The sequence below is a fragment of the Eretmochelys imbricata genome, chromosome 3, assembly GCF_965152235.1.
Source record: "Eretmochelys imbricata isolate rEreImb1 chromosome 3, rEreImb1.hap1, whole genome shotgun sequence".
Lineage (NCBI taxonomy): Eukaryota > Metazoa > Chordata > Testudines > Cheloniidae > Eretmochelys > Eretmochelys imbricata.
The window spans coordinates 69,906,858-69,924,342 of record NC_135574.1 but is presented as its reverse complement, the minus strand read 5'-3'; the positions used below and the strand labels follow the sequence as shown (position 1 = coordinate 69,924,342).

Sequence of the window (17,485 nt, the reverse complement as noted above, 5' to 3'; positions counted from 1 at the left end):
ATTTGCAAAAGTGAATCAAGTGCACCCTAAAGATTCCAAAACCAGAAAGCAAAGAAAACCCCTACCCTGTACTGATTGTTTGTTATTTAATCTCAGAACATGTTTGCTATTCTTGTCTTTTGGAGGGGCTGGTGCATGAACACAGCGGGCTGGCAACTGCGTTGGGGAGATGGTTTTCTTGTGGGGTGGGGGGGTCGGCCAAGTGAAATATCGCTGGAATCAACATTTAGGATGCTGCCGTTGTTGTCACGAGGGGGGATGTGGAGGGCGCGCATAGATTTCGTGCCGGGTCTACGAAACTCTGAGGATAGCTTTTGCAAAGCTGATGCGCCCCTGATTATTCCCACCTCTTCATGCAAAATCCCGGCCGCCCCTGTGGGCCTGAATCGCTGCTCCCATTGCGCTCCCCCAGCCCCAGGATCCTGCGGCCCCGGCTCCTCTGTCCGCCTCTGCAACCGTGAGAGCAGCACCTCCCCGCCGCTGGCCGCGCAGCGCTGCACCAGCCGCCCCCGCTGCCGCCCCGCGGGGCTCTGCACCACCAGGGAGCCCCCGGCACGGAGAGCGAGGACTACAACTCCCAGCCTGCCCCTCGGCCGCGCGCGAGCACAACCGGGAGGCCGCTGCGAGAAGACGCTCGAGAGAGCGAGCGAGCAAGGGACACGGACTGGCTCTCTGAGAACGCTGGCGAGGGAGGTGCGCGTGCGCCTGAGCGCGGGGATGCCGGCGAAGCTGCCATTCGTGGAGCGGCGCTACGCCTGTTTCTGCGCGAAGGCGTCCCCGCCGCAGAGGGAGAGGGCGCTACGCGGTTTACGTAGCGTTATTGTGAATGGGAAAGGCGGGCGGCGGTGGCGGTGGGGGAGGTGGGGATGATGATGTCAGCCTGCGAATGTCAACAATGTAGCGATTGAGGGGAGTAGGCGGCGTTCCGTTGGGGAGAGCGCGAGCCACGGGGAGAGTGTAACCCACAGAACGGGGGCAGCCGCCGCAGCAGCAGCACGCCGCCGGGCTGCGAAGGCACCGAGCTGCCACCGCCTCGTGCGGCCGCCGCCAGCCCCGAGTGTAGCAGCAGCGGCAGCGTAGCGAGTCTTGTGCGACTCCCCCTCCCCACGCCCCCCCCCTCCCCTGCTGCAGCCTTCCCTCCTCCTCCTGCTGCTGCTCCCCGTCCCCTCCCTCTATTTTTCTCTGCAAAGACTTTGGAGGCAGCTGGTTTTTAAGCCATCGCCATGTGAGGTGCGTCTCCGCGGGTGCACATTCCTAGCCGCAAAAAAAATCCCTCTTCCCCCCCCTCCATCAGCAGCAAATCCAGCCCCCCCGCACCCCACCCCCGCTCCGCGTCCCACTCGGCCCCCGCGCCCCTGCGGGCTGGGGAGGCTGCAGCGAGAGGGGAAGGATCGAAAGTTGCCGGCGAAAGAAGGTGAGTCGCCTTTTCGCAGCTTTTTCCCGGGGACTGATGGAGCTGAAGTTTGGTGTGTGCGCGCGGAGCCGGGAGAGCCGCGGGGGAGGGAAGGGGCGGATTTTCTCCGAGCCAGCTGCTGCGGGGGCATAGCTTAAAAACAAGCCCCGAGCTCAGGCTCGCAGGAGGGCGAACAGTCATTTCTAAAAGTGGGAACCAACCACAGAAACGTTGCGTAACTGAAAGTGTGTAAAAGGATCTGATGTGCGAGTGAGTCCAGCTCGGCTGTTTGTTGGTGGCCGGTACTGGCTTGGCCTGACGCGTAGGGACCACCGCAAAGGGTGCCTTTTATGGGCGTTATGGTGGGGATGAAGGAGGAGCAGAGAGAGGGTGTCTGATGATGGTCAGCCCGCAGTTGCTTTAGCGTGCGCGCCAGAGGAAAGTGTAGCTGGTATATTGCATGCACGGTGATGGGTGTTTTGAGTAAGCGGGAGGAGGAGCCCAAGAGTAATAAGTCAGGCATGGGGGCTCTTGTTTTGTACGAGCGGAGGAAAGCAGCTGTCAGATTTCCAGGCCTTTTTAACGAGCTGCGAGAGGAGGGGGCATGAGGCGAAGACCCCTTGACTACCCCCTCCTCATTTCCCCTTCGCATCTTTTATTTGGGCATTTTAGCTCTTTACGGCGACTAGCTCGATCTTTCTTAAAAAAGGAAAACCCACCCAGAGGGTTTGCTGCGCATTTGTTGGATCCAGGCCCCCCGGCGAGCAAAGAATGCCCAGGTTAGGATAAAGCGAGGAGGGTGCCTCTAAAAAGCAAAGCAATCGGGATTGCATTTCCCTTTGGGTTCCTTGCACACTTCCCTTAAGCAGTGTGACAGAGTGTGAATTTTTGTCCTCGCTGGGTGGCTAAATACTTCCTGCCAGACCCCGCTTTACAGCCACCCCGTTTACGTAAAGCTCTTCTCCTCAACCCCACTCCTCCTTCTCCTCCTTTCCTTTGATGGGGTTTTGTGTTCGGGATCTTATATGTATCGCCACGTGAAACTGTTCAGTTCCCGGATTTCTCCCACTTTCCCCTTCGGGTTAGTGGTCACGTTGTGGTGTTCTGCAGTGGAGAGATGTTGAGGGGTGGTGCACTTTCGAAGTTACTGCCTCGTGAAAGAGGGTCCTTTCTGTAGCTTGCTTGCTTGCTTCTTTGGCTTTAAGAGTGGCTCAGCTATTTCATTAGACACCTGCGTGGGGGTATTGGCCACACTCACTTGTAAAATGCTTGCGTGGGCTTGGGGTTCGAACCCTGACTTCAGCTAGTTTGTAACCGCAAGTTGCCAGACAACGGTGTAGTTGCTCAGTGTGTGTAACAGCCTTCAAAATAATTTTATTATTGGCAGTGTTCTTGTGGTAAACGGGAGACCCAGTTTTAATGGTTTCTGGCAAGCATCAGATCATTTCTTCATTTCTCAGGTGACATCTTTTTGCTTCAGAACAGTTTTTCTGTAAATTTCATCTGTTGAGTGTATTTTAACAAAAAAAGATAATTTCTTTCCTTCCTAGTGGGGTCTGCAAAGAAGATAGTGCTTAATGAGAGACAATGCTTTCCCCCCCTGTTTGGAGTAAAATTAGAGAGCAAGGGTAACTCATAACAATTTTCTCAGATCATTAAAATATAATATGTAGGCAAGGCAGTTAGCTGCAAAAGCTCTGGCTGTCATGAAAGAAGCTAAGTGTGAAATCATGCCTCTCCTTTTGTGGAACAGGCTATTTTTATAGTACAGCGGGTGTCTTGCTTAAAATGCTTCAGTTATTGTGAGATCATCATACCCTTATTACTGAAGCCCTGGCAGCTCTGGGGTAAACTGCATTTTTCATTCTTTAAGGTAATAATGAACGTGAGGCAGAAATGGCACCTTGTTAGAATCAGACTTTAGTATCTAAAAAAATTGCAAAATTATAGTGTTGCTGTTTGCTCTGCTGTAGTTGAACATTTGTCAGTGTTTTAATGATAAAAATCCATTTTATGAGACTTCATCATTGTCATAAAATTTGTATGCATTTTAATGTGGTATTTTAGGTCTTGAGCGGAGAGCGAGTATTTTAATATCTTTTTCTTTTTTGGAGGGGTAGATTTGTATGAGATTTTTGTTTTAGCTACATGTAAGTGTAGTTTGAAGGTGGTGTATTTGGTGTAGTTCACTTGTATTATTTGACAATTGTTGGATAAGGGGAAAATAAAATTTTGAGTAGGAAATGGAATAATTGCTTTTAATACATTTGAATGGAATAAAATGGCTAAGGAAGTGTGTTAAGCATTTAACTACAGGGCTCGTGTAGTAACATTTTATTAATCTAACATTTCAGAAAGCACTTCAGTGTGTAAATGAAAAGCTAAATTCTGCTTCAGATGAGTGCATATCCTTCTGAAATTCAAGATTGACTTTGTATCCGCTTGCGTGGGCCCCTCACTGTAGTATCTGAGTGCCCATGTTGCAGGTAGACTGGCATAGTACTTCACTGTACTTTTAAAGATTGGTGTTCTTTTCACACCTAACCATCTAACTCCAAAGATTGATTTGAAGGTGTTGGACATTATGCATCAAAATCAGCTGCACAAAGTGGAAGGAAATCTTGTCTAATAGTAAGAGCAGAGGATAGAGAATCAGAATTTCAAGTTTCTCTTTCTAGCTTTTCCACTTGCCAGCTCTGAGATATTGGGCAAACCACTTACCCAAGGTGTGCCTCAGTTGACCAAATTGTAAAATGAGCAGAATAGCAACATTACAATAAAAAGTCCTATAGAAGCACAAGTAGTGTTAAGATATAAAATTAGACAACATTGCATTTTTTATAATGTGCACTAACATACATTTTTAAATGGCAGACATCAATGAGTCCTGGGAGGAGAGTGTCCACAACAGACTATACTCCAAAATATGTGTTTAATAAAATAAAAATACTAAATAGTCAATTGTTATCAATGATTTATATCTCATATAGTTTTAAAAAGCAGGAAATTCAGTGGTAGGGCTAATGTTTCTGGTTGCACCCTAGCGTAGAGGCACATGGGACTTCCATTAGAATTGATAGAATTTATATGTGTAAACAGAATAGACCCCAGATACCATGATGATAACCCTGTCTGCCTCGCCTCCCCCCTGGCAATCTTTGCTTTCAGCCATAGTACCTTAGCATTGAGGAGAAAATTTCCAAACTATAGTGTGCTGTGCCCTAGGAATAATGTATATTGCTGACTGAGAGAAATGGCCCAAATCCAGATAAATAAGAGTATCATGTTGATGTCTAATATTCTTAATATGAGAAATCCTGGTAAATGTTTTGACATTGTAGAAGGCCTTGGAGACCCATTGACATTAATGAAGTTTAGTACAATCTTCATGCTGCACAGGGGTCTGTGCATCGCTTCATGTATGCACATAATTAATGTCAATGGGAGAGATGAAACCAAACACCTATGTATATGATATGTAGTATGGAATGTGTAATAGTAATTGCCCATATTTAGTTTTTTAAAAACCTCAATTGCTTGGCTGCTAAAGCTTGTCTTGTAGCTAAATAAATTAGCTATTCTTCTTCACAGGCTGCAGTATTTGTCAGACTAGCTTTTCATAAGAATAGCCATATTGAATCATACCAATGATCCATCTAGCCCAGTATCCTGTCTTCCAACAGTGGCCGATGCCTGATGCTTCAGAGAGAATGAACCGAACCGGGCATTTTATCAAGTGATCTATGTCCTGTCGTCCAGTCTCAGCTTAGGGGCATGGGGTTACGTCCTTGACTATCTCGGCTAATGTCTGTTGAGGCTTACTCTACAAATATCTGCAACCATGAAGAACAGTCGGAGTGACTTCCTCATTATTTTTTAAATCCCATTCCCCAAAACAATAAAGAGGACTACTTTCTCTTTACATGTCCATGATATCCATTCATTTCAGTAGGACTTTACTCATGCATAAGGCTGAGAAAAGACCTCTAAAGTGCATCTGGGATGAGAAATTGTCCAGTTTCAGCTTGATGGATGTTTAAAACATCTCAAAATGGGTCGTACAGTAGTATATGACAGGTCCTAACTAGACTCCTCTGTAGTGATTACATTTTTTATACAAGAGTGTGAATAGGTGATTTCTTAGAACTGCATATACTACAGGTGTATTGGGGAATTTCTTTTCCTTTTCTAATGCAGATGGTCCAAATGCATTTTACACTGTCCTCTAATTGTATGCAAAGCCCTGCTTATCTTGTAAGAGTGTCCACTCTTATTCAAAAGTGCAGTCAAAGACAACTTTTCTTCATTTACAAGCCTGACTTCTGTGTCTTTTGTCTGTTGCACATGTGACTTGCATTCTAATGAGCACATTATCACATCCTTCAAGTATAGATTTATGTTCACTTTGAGTGTGGTGTAGGGCTTGTGTATAACTTATTTCTGAGTTGGACTAAGGGGCATATACAATGCATTTTGTTGATGTAGTAAAGAAAAATTGGACCCATTTCTAATGAGAAATACCAGCTTTCTTTAAAAATCTAAGTGATTTGTTTTTCCATTACACTCAATTTGGGAGAATGTGACAGATTCTTTGAAAATACTGCAGTTCTCCACTAAGATCTGAATAGGTTTTAAATTTGAATATATTATTGCGGTTGAATGAACAATGACTCCCTACCTCTAAGTTTACCAGTGGTTTGCCAGGATAGTGTTCAGAATGCTTACTCAGCTTTTTACAAAAACTGGTCACCATTGCTTCAGCCAAAACATATTAACCTTGGCAGCTGCCTGAATAATAAGTACACATTTGAAGCTTGCATCAGGAAATGTATGGCTCTGTAGCCAGCTGAGTTACAGTGTGCTCATTTTGCTTCTTAGTTAGGCTGAAACATCTTTGTAGTGTGTTGAAAAGCGTGATACTTATTCTGCCATTATTGGACTTTAAATTATAATTTAAGCAAAATCAAGCAGTGACATGCATACAAATTTCTGTGTGACCAGTAATGAGCTTAAATTGATGCTACTGGTTTAGTACAAAAACTGTCAGCACTGATTGAGGATCTACAAATGTTCAAAATATGGTAATAAAAAAGAATGGCAGAATGGGTTTTGGAAACCCTACTAAATAGTTATAAATATCAAATCTTTGATCAGCCAAAAAGGGGATGCTGCTGGAGAATTTTTCTCTAGTTCCATTGCAGGTTATATGCAAAGGCCCACCAAAACAGTTCGGAGATCATAAATTGTACTGGTATAGTAAACAGACGATTACAAACCGGCATGGGAGGGGGGGAGCATGACGGCTTTCCATACTGCAATAAACAGAATGCCTGACTTATCCCAGATTCCTCCCAAACAGATTTTCTACAATAAATATACATAGCAAGCCAGTGTTTTATTTGACATTTAAACTAGAGCCTCAAAGAGAAGTCACTACAGTCTACGCTTTCTTTTCCCTCTTCGTGTATAGAAGATGACCTGAAATTCTCTCATCCTCTGAGACTTACTGCTTAAAAACTTTTATTTCATGGAAGTGTGAATATCATTTTTACATGACTTCAGAATGTATCAGCAACAAAAAAGTGTTTGAAGAACTCATAGAAACAGGAAAACCTGGGAATTTCTAGTTGTTTAAATCTGATGGGTGTTGAAATTGAGGCTATTACTTATTTTTGGCAATCTGGCTTCAAAATATTCACCCAAATTATAATAGATGTGTTCCATTTGATTTCAGTGTGTAGGTTCAAGAGGAGTCCCCCATTCATAAAACCAGGAACTGTATATAGGTGTCTGTCACCATGCAATTCTTGTCTATAAAGCAACAGTTTTGCTTTTTGCAAAGAGAGAAATGAGTTAAATCTATTTGAATAAAGGCAGCTAAAACAAAGTGACCCTTGAGACTTGAACACAGCTGCTTGTTATAGCTGACATTCAAAGTGTTTATTATTAGTGATTGTTTTATAATTTAAATCTAAACTAGGAAAACAAGAACTGTAAGAGTGGAGGTGTTCCTGTGCACTAATTTGCATACACCCTGTTTTTGTTTAGTGGGGAGGTGTGTGCACTGTATGCAGAACAATTTAACATGTCAGCAGTTTCCTACAGGCAGCTCTTGCTGACTCACGTGTCTGCTGCAGCTCAGAGCTATCCTCATTATAAACTGTCCACAGTAAGAGAGACAGACATAGAGAATGTGAGTGTTGGTACATATTTTCAGTTCTCTGGCCACTGCTTTGCTGTAGTTTCTTCCCCCAGTACTATCAAAACCTTTCATTTGTTAGGCCAGGATTTTGGCGTTCATGGCAAAAAGTTGCAGTTTTCTCCACCTCTGTTCAAACAATGGCTAAACTGCGTCTGGTTCCTGCAAATGTTTAATAGGTTGTGTGTGCTTGTGTTGGTTTGTGTGTTGGTTGGCTTTTTTTGAATGGGGATAGTGGCTTTACAAAAAAGGAACTATTGTTCCTGCTTCAGATACGGAGTTTAACATTAGAATGGCATTTTCCCTAGGTAATTATGGGCTGTTCAGTTTTTGAAAAAGCAGAATTACGCATTCCATTCAATGGAGAATTCCACTTAAAACCCAAAAACTTGATATAGTGTTCTATTATTTTCAAAGTTCTGCTAGCTCTTGGATTCTGTTTGTTTGTTGTTGTTTTTTTATCCTGTGTTCTGAAATAACTCCTGTTATTAACATTAGAGGACTCCTTCATTTATATGAATGATGAAAGCTTATATTCCAGTGCAACTGGTCCTTTTTGGATTTACGGACTCTGTTCTGATGATTCAGAAGGTTCCTCAAGGTGACAGTTTCTGCTGATTCCATATATTTGTAATTGGTTTGTGTTTTGTTTGAATCTGTCACAGCGGTCATTGCAGAAATGGAGTATATTACCCATTTTCAGTGCTGGATTTAATCTTGATTATTTTAAAGATTAAAGGCACTCACTTTTTTTCTGAAGGGACTCCCCTTTATGTAACCAAAAGTAGTCAATGTAAGCAATCTCTAGAAGGATGATAAACTAATCAGCTGGTATTAAACAGGCATCGAGAGCGAAGGTGAGTTCTTGTCTCCTGTTTTGTTTTTAGTCAACTACTTTGACCGGTAATGAATAGAAAACCACACTGAGTGCCGTGTAACCCACGAAGAAGATGGGTGTTCTTGGTTTCCGCCAATACAAATGACTCATCAGTATCAGTAGGGTTTCTACTTCTAATAATAAAACTGTGCAAGACCTTTAAAACATGTGGTTTTCACCCCTACTCTTAGTGAAAGGTTGGAAAATATTACTTTGTGCTTTTTTAAAGCTTATGGAAGGTTTCATGGTTTGCTTTACAATGTGAAAGGTCTTCCCTCTCCTTCCGCCCACCCAATAAAAATTAGTTGCACCGTTAGTTGTGATGCTGCTGCTTTTATTTGCACTATGAAACAGTTCCTAACCTCCAGGCTTCGGTGTCCTGAACTTTTTTGTACTATGTATAGTAGCTATTTAGTTGCACAGTTAGAGTAAATATTGGTGGAAAATCTAACCTCCTTTATCTCAGGAAGAAAAAAAGGGTGCACACTGCCTCATTCTACCAAGCTGCTGTTCTACCATTCAATTCAGTTAAACCACTGTGGAGGATGGTAATATTGCTGAACAACCTATATTGCTATTTGATTTGGTGTCAAAGGATCCCAAAAAGAAGGTTAATAGAACATAAGAGTTGGAGAATAAATGGCAATGTGCAAAGCTGATTGCTCATTGCCTATGAGATAATTTGTCTTCTAGTAGTAAAAATGCAAAAAAGAAACTGATTTCTACTAAACCTTTGTCCTTCTTGAGTGCTCCACCCCTCCCTTTATGTTGTATAGGAAATTCAAACCTGATAAGAATTATTAGAGGAGAAGAAACTGTGTAGTCTGTGACAATTGTGTTTCATTGTTCTTTGGGTATGTTGTCTTTTGCATGTGCTTTTGTAAGTTAATGCCTTTTAAAAATTGATATAAAACAGACTACTTTCCACCCTGTAATACAGGTCAAATATAATGATCATGCTAATATTACAGCTGAAATATTAGTGTTTGAAAACCAATATACTAGGTATTTCAGCTGTAATACTAGCCATTGTATTCTTTGAAAACACTTCCGATTTGCTCCCTTAATTTATTTAGAGGGGTGCTGTTTTGCTTTCAGGGTGGCAGTGTTTAAAAAATTTCAGGATGTTATGGGTAAAGAAGAAGAAGACAAAACAAATCTTTGCTATTGTATTACTTAGCATATTAACATATGTAAAACTAGCTTCCAGATATATTGCTTCTACTGTTGCAGTGCTTGCAACAACAAATCACTCTTTTTATAAGTATTTGATGTTTCTGATTGGGCCTCTTTAAAATGGGATTTATTTTTTTTTTTAAATCATTTTGGGGTAGATCATCAGCTAGTGAAAATTGCCATAGGCTCCAGTGAATTCAATAGACAATTCACACCAGCTGAGGATCTGCCCTTTTATGTTTAGAAGTCATTGTGCGTGGAATCATATTTTAAGATATCTATATTCTGTAAACTATTTTTTGTTTCTGATTTTACTGGATTACTTCAGATACAAGATATAGGCAGGTGTATAACCCAAACTAGGATTGAGGGTTTCTTTCAGGTACCTTTTTACTGTGAAAAGCACATTGAATAATACAGTTGTACAAGCCGGTGTAAACCTTACTGTGAGAAACATAAAACTTCTAATTATTCAGTACATGCAAAAATACGATGGTCCTGGTTTTATAAGAACAGGAGGGAATAGATAGCCAACTCCTGTAATCTTTATTTAAGGAGAACTCCTAGTGAAGTACATGTAGTAATTTTGTGTGGGTAAGGACTAGAGATGGGCTGGATCAGATGTTGTCCAAAGTTGAAAGGGATCTAGATTCGTTGTTCTGATTTCAGCCTGTCTGTAGAAAAGACTCAGGACCACAGACACAATGGTGGTAGGTGCATTATAAACATAAAAGGTAAAACTTACATGTTTTTGAAAGTCACATAGGCATGTAAGTTCCATTTTCAAAAGGACCTCAGTGAAGTTGAGACTTATGTTCCTAAGTCACTTAAATACTTTTGACAATTTTACCCAGAATGTTTAACCTGCCAAACACATCAGATTAAACCCAGTGCCTTAGAGTTTATTGTCAAACCCTTTATGCATTCTTGTATAAATACTTTAAAATGTGTGGTGAGGAAAAAATATGCAGAATTCTTGTGATAAAAGTCCAAATCAGTCAAGAGTATTCAAGAAACTGCAGTATTTCACTGAACAAGTACATAAAACTCATACATACAATAGTTTTATATAACGAGGTGGCTGTTTGTCATAGTTGGAAGTTCAAAGGCAATGCAAACATAAACACTTCTGCAAATAATTCTTATGTTTATGCCCTTTTCCTTTGCTTTCCTTTCTTGATCTTTTTCTTTCTTTCTTTTACTGTTAGACTAAAAGTGGAGTAAATGATTCATTCATTAGTCAGTTTCTTGGACAGTTAATTCTCTACCAATTTATGTTTACCTTCCACTAAATTCATAATGTGAGTAATGCTTAATGTGGTAACCACCAAATTCCAAGCTGAAAAGCTGTAAGCATTACTAAAACACAGTATCCAGCCTTTCCCTTGCCATTCTGTGTGTTTGAAGCTAGTATGATCTGGCATGCTGAATGATAGTCACAGCATAATAGTTTTGTCTAGCCTTGATTGTTAATTCAGAATTCAAGGTTGCAAACTAATACACAAGTTCGTTTGGGCACTGACTTGTGTGTTTTGGTTTTAATTAGTATAACATTTCCTGTTCTTCCTTTCAGCTCCCCAGCACTCAAAGCCACAGGCTCATATGCTCCATTAGTTGGTTTCCACTATTTTATTAAGCTTTGTCATTCTCTGTGTCACTAAATTGGGAGTACATTGAGGCACACACTTAGTGAAAGCTGCCTGGTATTGTCATGAAAGACTGAAGTTGATGTTAGCTAGCAAACAGTTGCATTGCTTTTCAACTTCCTTTTGGTGAAACAATCCTTATGCTGCTGAAGTGTTATCTCTACAGAACTTGAAATTATAAAACCTTCCTATAAAGATTGTGCAGATATTTGGTTATGAGGTGATGCCAATCATTTTGAAGATGAGTATAGTAGTGAAAATACTACAAGTGATTCAAACAACTCATTCTTTCTCATGAGAACTGGAGTACCGTAAAGAGTAACAAGGTCAGTAATGTCATTGCAGAACTTTATAGAACCCAAAGTCTTTTCAGAGTGTTCTAAAATAACAACTGACTAAAACCCTCAAAAGCAAAGGAATTTAAAGTTAAGGAGAGACTTCAAAACTGTGCGTGTGTGTGTTTGGGGGGAGGGGTAAGAACAGTGATAACAAAAGCGATTCACTTGGCCAGCCACTTTCTTTATTCACTTTATAGGTATTTCAGATATTTCTTTCCTTTCTTTCTTTTTTCAACGCCACTTCTCCATCTGGTTGATCCTGCAGTGAGGTCATTACCTCGATGTTTGATGTTGGCAGGTTGCCATAGATATTCATGTGATGCCACCAATTTAGCATTACGATTTCACTGTAAACTGAAGCAGCAAGAAAATGGCAGGTTGTGAAAGTAACATGTTCTTGTTAGTGTCTTCACTAAGCAGAAAACAGCCTTAATCACTTCCAAAATAATAATGCCATGGTACAGATTTATCACTTGCTGGAGCAGTCACCTTCATGAAAAAAAATATCTCTGTGCAGGTTAGTATTTCGGGGGGAGGGATAGCTCTGTGGTTTGAGCATTGGCCTGCTAAACCCAGGGTTATGAGTTCAATCTTTGAGGGGGCCATTTAGGGATCTGGGGCAAAAATTGGGGATTGGTCCTGCTTTGAGCAGGGGGTTGGACTAGATGACCTCCTGAGGTTCCTTCCAACCCTGATAGTCTATGATTCTGTGATTTGGGGGAAAACACATGCAAAAACTTTTACCCATTTCAAAATCTGATGTTAAATCTCAAGTTTCTGAAGCCTTCAAATGCCTTTGTTCAGTTCTGGTTCTGAAATATGAGAAATCTTGCACTTAGGAAATTTTCAGCCCCACTTTGCAAACTGGAGGCACTTTGGATAGTTCATCTAAGCTTTGGGTAAACATATATAGTTTGGATGCTTATCTGAACATAACCAATTTCACACACAAGTACCCCTTTTTGCGAATACAGACTAACACGGCTGCTACTCTGAAACTTATCTGAACATGTAACCTTTCAGTTTTGCGTATCCTGGTAACTTAAAGACTTCGTAATTATAAATGTTTTGTTTAAAATGCATTTACTTCTCAATACGTTGTTTGTAACCATTTAGTTACAAAAGCGATGTGCTTGTGGTTGGATTTGGGGTGAGGGGGTTTCAGTTGTATTTTCAGGATGGACATTAGCTGAAAACTGTATCAAGCGCTTTACTCTTTTTAAAAAAAGAGTGATTTATAGATTTTTGTTGTCGTTTAGATCTGCTCTTGAGCTGGCAAGGTATAAGCTGTGTCCTAACTTGCCACTGTTTGAAAGGAGCAAAGAGTTAACCAGTACTACTGCTTTTACTGCCCGTGTCCTGCCTCAGTCGAAACAAAATTAATCCCTTAGGACCGTATTTCACCCTGGACTTTTTTCATAAATTCTCATTTATTTCAGCAACAGCTCCTGATATGATACAAAATTGGAGTGAGCCAGAGATCATAATGAAATGCCTGAGAAATTGCGGCATCTTACTGTAGTGTTACCAAAACACCTCTTCACTTTCAATAAGCAGAATTTACATTTTAATAAATGGCCTGGAATCTGCCCAGTTAAGACATGTGTCTTGTCTCCCCATGCAGTACTGCACAGCTGTGATCAGTGTAGACAGTTATGTGGGTGGCTTCTCGGTATTAGAGAGGATGCTGCAGGCCAGGTGTTCTCTGAGAGGGGCCATCAATCAACTTTTGAATCTACTACCTCCATCCTCTCGCCACTCACCCACCAACCCACATCTCTGTGGCCCAGTACAACCCAAATTTAAACTTTCAGGGCATGCTACAAGACCTGCATATTTTTCAGGGCCCAGCGGAGGAAGGAGCTGGTGTCTGCAATAGTGTTGGACTTCTTGTCTTGATACTACATTTGTGTGTGAGTGTGGAGTAGCTGCTAGTTTTACTTTTAATTTGATTGTATTTTTAAATTTTGATAGGCACCTAGAGATGAAGTTTGGTGCTTTTTTGTATATTGTTATAAATCTAAGTAGATATGTTGCAAGGAATTTCTTGATTACTTCTAGCTGTTGGTCTTCAGTTCTTTAACATTGGAAGACAGATCTTCCAAGCTAATCTTTTACTGTCAGAAATGGACCCTTTGTATTTTGTAAGATTTTTTTCAATTCATTAATATGGCATAGTTGCCGATCTTGGAATTTCAGGCACATACATTACATTTCCTTGTCAGAATGTCAGACTAGATGATCACAATGGGCCTTTCTGGTGTGATAATCTATGAATAATCTGTACTTGCATAGGTAGGTGATTTACACTTCATTTTAGCACCCCACTTTTTGTAAGTGCCTTTTGTGGGATGTTCAGGGATTTGGGGGATTCTGTGGTCAAAGAAAAATTGATCAAAAAGTCCAAGGATTGTGGATTAATCTGGAATGCAGCATGTACCATTGTGTTAATAGTGTAATTGTAAAGTCATATTGAATGCTTTTTCATTTATGAAAGTTTTTTTTTCTTGTCTTCAGTTTGTTTTAAAAGAAACTTTTTGGAGATTGAAGACATTTCTTTATAAGAAGCATGGTAGTGTCCTTCCACATAATTGTAATATAAAACGTAGTTGAGAATGTGTAAACATATAACCTGGAAAGGATTCTCTCTTCTGTATTTATAGAGCAGTGATTCATTTTGCAGGTGCAGATTTATTCAGTTAAAGAAACCACTATTTTAAATAATTGTTCAAGTGAAACACAGACTTTACACATGACTTTTAACTATTAGCTTTTATTTTTAACTCCCTCCCCCCACCCCCCAAATATTATTAAGTTTAAGGCAACTCACGGAGGGAAAATCACTGTTGCAGCATATGCAAATTTTGTCAAACAGTTTCCAGAAGACGCTTCTTTTTAAAAAAATTAAATTAAAAGTAGGTTGACATCCTGTAGGCATGAGGATTCTTGGGCTTTTCCTACCTAAGATCCAGGTAACAGGAATCCCCTTTTTTATGTAGGGCTCATCTAAAAACCCCTACCACTCGTGTATAAGGGCTAAAAGTCTTCTTAAAGGGTATTAAAACCAGCTGAAACCCAGCTGCCCTGTAGTTTCCGCAAAGAAAGCCCCTTTAGATGGGTTTTGCTGTTGGGCTCAGGTTTCAGGTTCACAAGGCCCTGTCATGCTATTAGTGGGTTTTTTGTTTTGTTTTTTTAATGCAGTACACCTTATTGATTTACCGGAGAAGTCTTGCTTCAGAACCGGTGGCAAGATCTGTGCCATAATTCTAGTTTATCAAAGAAAAAACTGTCTGAACCACATTGGTTAATGGTACCTAAAGGCCAAAAGGAAATGAGGATACTTCTGTCCCCCCTCCTAACCACCCCCTTTCTCCCCACTCCAACCCCATTCAATCATTAGTGGAAAATGCTGGTCAGAAGGGCAAACGTTTTCTGCTGAGTGCTAATCTCAACCGCAGCTCCCAGTAGTCAACAGAGGTTATGTCCTGCTTACCATAATTTTCCAGTCTTGTGTGGGTTTGAGGGGGATCAGTTGCCCCTTGTGTTTTTCTGGTAGTTTTTTATGTAGAGTAGGTTAATCATCACAAAGATTTCTGACACTGATGCTCCACATATATATTTTTACACATATGCTGATAGCTGCCTGTGTACTTTGTGGCTGTTGCAGTGTAGCTGGAAAGTATGTGGGAGATTGTCTGCTTCCTCTGAGACTGTTACAGGTGGTCAAATGAGGTTGGGGGAAGGAGGAGAAGCAATGAGAGAGGTATTACACCCACTTCCTTTGGCGTACATTGTGATGTACTGTAACCCACTGGTTCAAACTATATTCGCACTGCATCAGGTTTTGCTTGCGGTAGTTTTTCTTTCACTGTTACTGATTTGCTTCTTGTAGGTTTATGACTAAGGCTGCGGTTTAAATTTGCCCATTTTAGGTATATGAAATCTTTAAAATTATCTAGGGTTGCATTTCTTCCTCTTTTTGCCATGGCCTTTTCTGTCTTTAAAAGTTTCCACAACTTTTAGAGACCCAGAAGCTTAAAAAAACACCCTAACCATGTCTAATAATCAAAGGTCAAAAAAGATACTCTCTATCATACAAAAACCGAACCTATTTTGGGGGCATTGAAAACAATTTTTTTTAATGCAAAATTATACTGATCCTTAAAATTAAAGTCAAGTTAAGTTTCGATATTTGGAATATTACAGGAGTATCATTCAGATTAGGTGTCTTTCCTCCCCTCCCAAACTGCCCACAAGGAGCTTAATGTTAGCATTTGCAAATACAGATTTATTTTAAAGTTCCAGTATGTCTTCCCCTTATATTCTGCAGGGTCTGTAACTCCATTAACCAGTTGCCTGCTGTTTAATACTCTAGATAGAATGTACCTGCAGTGCTTTTGAAAATTCTAAGTGTGTGTTCGTATTCCATTATTTCTGATAGGATGTTAATTGAGCATGACAATACAGTAAGTGTGGTGGCAGACTAGTAGTCAAAGAGTTAATATCAATAGGCATTGCCTATTCTCACTGAGGAAAAAGTGGACATGTGTAAGTAGATAAGAATATTATAGTGCCCTTCTTCCTTCAGTAAGAATGTGCAGATCCCATTATCATTAACTTTCCTCATTGATATGGTCTGTCAACATGCCATTGAAATTTAGTGGAATGAGAGAATGTACCTACTAGCGTTTTTAGCAGCGAAACAGGTATGTTCCACCTGGACGTGCCTGGAATGCCTGGTGTCAGTCAGTGGTTGATAGAAGTTACAAGTGTTCCACTTCAGGGGGATTTGTGCACACTACTGAAGATAGGCGTTGAGTTATTGAATTTAATTATTCAGTTAATTACAACTGAGGTGTAAGATACTCTGACTGTCTAATAATAATTATAATGTCTCCTATCTTATTGTTGATTCTGACTGAAAAAAAAGACACCAATCTATTTGATAGTATGGAAAAAGTTGAAAACTTCAAATTATGGTTTGAAAATATTAATTTATGCATGGTGTCACAGTTATGAATTAGCCATGGTTGATGCATGCTTTGAAAAAATGGAAGGTAAAATAAAATGGAAAAATTAAAAAGTAAAAGAAAACCAAACTCAAAGGCTCCCACACAAATATAGACAGAGACCTGAACAATTAGCAAAGTGGAACAACGTTTTAGTTAGCTTAATTTTGAGGATGCTGCTGCTCATTTTGTAGCACACTAGCCTAAGAGTTCAGGTCTCATGGCAAGACTGTTCTTTCTTAACTCTTTTTAGTTGTGTACTGTGGTTCAGACAGTGCTTGGGAAGAGGTGTGTGTGAAAGGGGCTTTCAGATGAAAACCCCTGTAAGTGTGCTCAGCTGCCAGGCTGAAACTTTTGTACTGCATTATTTATGTATAAAAAGTTTGTATAGATCAGTGGCTCTCAACCTGTCTACCATTGTGGGCTGCTTATGCAGTTCTCTCTATGTTACGTGCGCTGCATCACCGCCACACGCGCGCACACACGCTCTCTCTACCTGTACGGCCCTGATGATGTCACATGGGTCGCAGCTGTATGCTGACTGGGCCACGGGTTGAGAACCACTGGTATAGATGATGCAAAGCCACAAACTTGCTGAACCCATGATTCAGAAATTACACAAGAAAAGTGCAAAAATTAGACTAAAAAAGCTGGCAGGTACCTTTGTTATATGCCAAAGTGGATGTATAATTACATGCCCCCGTTCATTTAGGTACTAGAGTAGATGGTGACATTAAAAAAAATGCATCTGTGCTAATTAAATCCTTTCCTTACTGCATCACTTCAAAAATACTGTATCCAAAGGAAAATGCAGCTTGTTTGCTTACAGGAAGCCATTTCTTTAAAC

At 40.7% G+C, this 17,485-nt stretch overlaps 1 protein-coding gene across 3 annotated transcripts in view; it reads left to right on the top strand.

Annotated features, from left to right (window-relative positions):
• Nucleotides 1-896: 896 nt before the first annotated feature.
• The window catches only part of BACH2 (BACH transcriptional regulator 2), a 271,810-nt gene continuing 255,221 nt past the window's right edge, over nucleotides 897-17,485 (top strand). For 2 of the 3 annotated variants that reach the window (XM_077812822.1, XM_077812823.1), the window contains exon 1: nucleotides 897-1,414. The gene's annotated coding sequence lies outside the window, so the exon portion shown is untranslated. Of the gene's footprint in view, nucleotides 1,415-2,116; nucleotides 2,173-17,485 lie in introns of those variants that run through there. The other variant, XM_077812824.1, reaches the window with a different exon arrangement.